Below are 5,071 nucleotides of genomic sequence, written 5' to 3' on the forward strand. Positions count from 1 at the left end.
CCAAAGGACTGTATTTTCATAAAGTACCGTTTTAAAAAATAAACTACAGCAAAGGCAAAACAAACCCTAAAAACCTAACAGCTCTGTGTTTCTCTCCAAATAACTGACGAACACATTTAAACAAGTGGAGGTCTTTTAAAGGAGGCCACCGGACTAAGCTGGGTTATAGAAAAGCTACAAGTGTGACAGCATCCATGGCTGCAATGCCAGAACAGGGACGTGGACGTAGCTTCCCTAGAGTCTGCACCTGGTAAGCACTGCTCAGAGGAGCTACGAGGCTCTCCCAGTCTTACTGAGGTCATGCAGGCTAGGGCTGCTGGGTGAAGGGAGAATCAGCACACCTTTCCAGCCTGGGAGGTTATGTATACTTACCTGATTCCATCATTATGAATACACCTACAGCCACGTATGTAGGCTACCAATTTGTAACTGCACCACAGTGAGGTACTCGGCAATCTTTGGTGCTGTGCCATGATAGCACATTTGCTAGCTGACTTTCGATGCTGCTACAATGAAAAGTATTTAACTTATAGGACGTAAGGGATATTGGAGTATTCAGCAAAGTAAGTAACACTGATCATTGTGAAATTAAACAAAATATAGAAACATTTATACCTACTACTAGGTACTACTATGTACTATGTAGTACTATGTACTACATAACTTCTTTTGAGATGTAATTTCGGCTCCAGAGCTCTCCAATGGGATTAGGCTGAGACTGGGATTTTACCTGAAAGTGAGTTTGTTTGTTTGTTTAACCAAGAAAAAATCCACACTTTCATTTATTTACTTTTCAGTTAGTTTAAATCCTTGAACGGTACCGCATCACACAGATTCTATGCCCAGTGGCTCTAACAGGACAATTGCTTTGGAATTTGGCCTGAACCATGCCACTGTTTCCATGAGCCTGAGTTATCTTTCCCCAGATGACTCTGGTTTTGTAAGATTTTCCACCAGTAGTTACTGTGTTCTTCTTTGCTTTGTGCACACAAGCACATCTCTTGCTTAAGTAGCATTCAGTTTCATCTCGAGCACACACACCTTCAGTTTTCAGAAGAGCTGAGTGCTCCCTCTGGTTCCATAGACCCTGCTCATAGCTAGCAAAAATCACCTTGGATCACAGCCTTCTATGTTTCCTTTTAGAAACCCATCAGGCCTCCACAGGGTCCAAGATGGCTGAAAGACTAAAATGAGCTGTTGATTGACCTCTTTCCCTTCTCTGTCTTCCTTCATCCACCTAACTTCTCTTAAGGGTGTTTCCTTAATAAATCACTTGCATCTGGATCCCTGTCTCAGGATTTGCTTTTGTGGAATTTGTCCTAAGATGCCATCTTCTGTAATAATTTTGATGTCTTATCAAGCATCTCAACACGTTAGGCTCACTAGCATCATGCTGACTTTCCCATCCTTCCCAGTTTCCCCAGTGTTTCATCCTGAGCTAACTGTTATTTGTTCATGTTGCTGTTCTTCCATCTATTAATATGTTCTTCTCATTGCCCCATCCACCCATCCTTTACGACTCATCTAAAATATGACCAGTGCTGGAGAACATCCACAAGTTTTCTTCCTTCCTTCCAACTCCAGGAAGAGTTTCTCACTTCCTCTGTAAAAATAAAAACAGCTCAAACATAGTTCTTTAAAAATACACAATAAAGTGATTAGAAGCCTGACCTCAGCAGATGAAATGATGGGCAAGTTTAAATAACTTCCCAAGGCTCCAGCTTATTTACCGATGAGGAAGATACGATCCTATTTTCTTTACAAATGAATATAAGGTGCTTGGCAGAGTATGTGAAACATTGTATGTGCTAAATTTATCATCTATGAGAGAATTATATTTGTTTCTCTGAAAACCTAATTGGATTTCAAAGTTGTAAATACTGAATCTTGTTTATCTCTGTATAACTGATAGACAGTGTCTGGCATGGTAGATACCCAATAAATAGTTGATGAATAAATAAATGGTATGCAGGCACTGAGTACTGAGGCCAGTTCCTCCTATTTTTCTGTCTTAGAATATAGCTCTTCTACACACATACAACCAAGAAACAAACTCTGGAAATCTGCTTCAAAATTCAAACAGGAGAATGTAACAGTAAACATTCTGGTACTTGTGATATTTTCATTCTCTCTTTATCTTGTATTCTCTCTCTATCTTACTTTCACTCTCAAACAGTGGAAGTTTTCCCTTTTTTATTTGAAAAAAAAAAATGGCCCAATATATACGAATACAGGACTTTTCAAGCTAATATTTATTAGTACGTGTATGTTCTCTCTCTTTCATTTGCTCTCTTCTTCTCTCTCTCTTCCTCCTTCCCTCTCTCTTCCCATTCCTCCCTCTGTGTTTCAGAAATCTAGAAATGAGATGTGACTTAGTAGTCTACTTTCTCCCTTTTTATTTTTGATGACTTTTGAAAACCTGTGACCCTAAAAACCTTAACTGCTCAAAATGAGATTCTTCATTTTCAAAAGATGCTAGAAAAAGCATTATTTTAATACATGGACTTCATCAAAATGACTCTTCCCTGAGACTTTGTAGAGATTTCAGAAGAGAGCTTTCCATTTAGTGAGTTATTCTAAAGTTCTTGGAAGTGAATTGAAAGTTGCTCAGCCGTGTCTAATTCTGCAACCCCATGAACTATACAGTCCATGGAATTCTCAGGCCAGAATACTGGAGTGGGTAGCCTTTCCCTTCTCCAGGAGATCTTTCCAAGCCAGGGATCATATCCAGGTCTCCCACATTGTAGGTGGATTTTTTACCAGCTGAGACACAAGGGAACCCCAAGAATACTGGAGTGGGTAGCCTATCTCTTCTCTAGTGGATCTTCCCAACCCAGGAATTGAACCAGGGTCTCCTGCATTGCAGGCAGATTCTTTACCAACTGAGCTATCAGGCAAGCTTGGAAGCTTTCTTTAAAAAGTTTTTAGATTCTCAAAGAGTTTGGGGACAGTTTCTAGTACTGAAAATTACTAGAAGATGATTGTAGTATATAAGGAGATTAACTCATGAAATCATAGCCCTGTTTGTCCCTACGTAACGTGTAGAATTAGTCAGTAATATCTGTAATGATATAGATGATGATGGCAGATATAGGCTACATTTTCCTGTAGCAGTCACTGTAGCTGAAGATGATTTTTCTCTTTCTAACCCCTGTGGTGTTTCATGTTTGTCATTAACCACACATTCATTTGCACCCTGATGTAGAGTTCCATTTGTACCTTTGTTCCTTTATAAGATCATAAGGTTTCACCAAAGTCTAACACTGAATCTTGGGTACACTAGGAGTTTTTAAACATTGGCTGAATGAATGAAAATGACTGGGACTTGCCTTGTAAACTTATTGATAAATCAGTGAAACACTCTGGGCAGCACATCTTTCATCATTATAAGATAACATATAGATTCATTTGACTCACACAAGCATACCGATCATATTAATGACCAAGAGCATTGAGCGTCCCTTCTCTAAATATATGCAATTTTGTCTTCCAAAGAATTTAAAAATTTTAAACCTGTAACCAATTTTCTTCACATATTCACATCCCCATGAAATCAGACAATGGAAAGAAGAGAAAGCACAGGGCACGCCACACAAAACGCATCTAAACCCAGCTCCTATCTACAGCTCTCTCCCGGCTGATGGAACAAAACCAGCTTTGACTGTAATACTCTACACAAGTGAATGAAACTTCACCCTTCAGTCAGGTCCTTAGGGGAATATACTCATTTCCTTTCTTCTCATTTCCTAATTAGAATCTCTTGTCCAGTCACTCTGCTACCAGAATTCCGTGTCTGACTCAGTATGAGGTGTCTAGTTACGCTTTTTGCATCTACATATTAATTTCCTCTGGGCATCTGGCTGATATTACAGAGAACATTCCCTGCTAGTCCATTCCCCTGTTGAGCCTGAAATCAATTTTATGACAATCCCAAACCACTCTTCCATCTATGGTTCCTTGATTCTATTCACTTGGGTAGCAGTAAAATTAATCTTAAGGTAAAGATACTTTACTAGATTGAAGATTCTTCTTTTCAGTGGTTTGAATATGTCAGTGAAAGAAACTTAGAGTAATTTAAGATTCTGTAGGATTCGGTAAACATCTTATTTTCACACAGTGAATAGTTTCCTCCGTGTATAAAGATTAGTTTTATAAATTTTTCAGTAGAAGATACCTAAGTTTTACCAATTCATTCTAAAATTCGGGAACTAGAATGGCCAAGATGGTGCAGGAAGAAGACCCTGGGCTCACTTTCTCGAGTGGGCATATCAAGAGAAAAACTACAGGGCAACTGTTGATGAGAAAACTAGCAGAAAATGCCCACACCTGAAGACATGAAGAACTACAATGAGACAGATAGGAGGTACAGAGATGGGATATAATCAAGACCCACACCCTCCAAAGAGTGACCACAAACAAAAGGATAATTACAAGTCAGAGGTTCTGACTTGGAATGGGTTTGAGCTGCACATTAGGCTCCCCAGCTTGGGGTTTCTGCACTGGGAAGATGAGTCCCCAGAATGTTTGGCTCTGAAGGTCAGTGAGATTTCCTTTTGGGAGAGCCAGAGGGCCAGAGGAAATAGACTCCACTCTTAAAGAGTGTACACAAAGTCTCACCTCCCCCTGGACCTAGGGCAGAAGCAGTCATTTGAAAGGAGCCTGGTCAGACCCACCTGCTGGCATTCCCCTAGCCCTCCTTGGAAGTCATGCAGCTCTGGAGGGAAGGTCCTGACTGGAGGCAGGTTCCCACTCAAGACTCAACATCTATGTCTCTGTATGGTGTTTTTCTTTGTTTTTTTTTTTTTTCTGATGTAGAAGCCATTTCGGCTAATGGATCAAACGTCAGTGAACCAAGAATAGGAAGAGGCAGACAAACTTTCCTTTTTCTTCCCCTCTCCAGGGAACAGTTATAAAGTATATTTTATAAAGTCTCCCAGAGCACCTCAACAGGGTTAAATCCCAGTTGCACAAGGAAGCAGGTCAGCAATCAATGTTCCCATTACTGACTTTCTTCTTTCCTCTCTCACTTCTCTGCTTCATTGAGAATCTGAGATCACACATAAAATAAGGT

General features: G+C 40.0%; 1 pseudogene; it reads right to left on the bottom strand.

Moving 5' to 3' along the window:
* Positions 1–802: 802 nt before the first annotated feature.
* LOC106700582 (large ribosomal subunit protein eL33 pseudogene) lies at positions 803–3,452 on the bottom strand (annotated as a pseudogene).
* Positions 3,453–5,071: the final 1,619 nt, after the last annotated feature.

The sequence above is a fragment of the Bos mutus genome, chromosome 13 (assembly GCF_027580195.1).
Source record: "Bos mutus isolate GX-2022 chromosome 13, NWIPB_WYAK_1.1, whole genome shotgun sequence".
Taxonomy (NCBI): Eukaryota; Metazoa; Chordata; class Mammalia; order Artiodactyla; family Bovidae; genus Bos; species Bos mutus.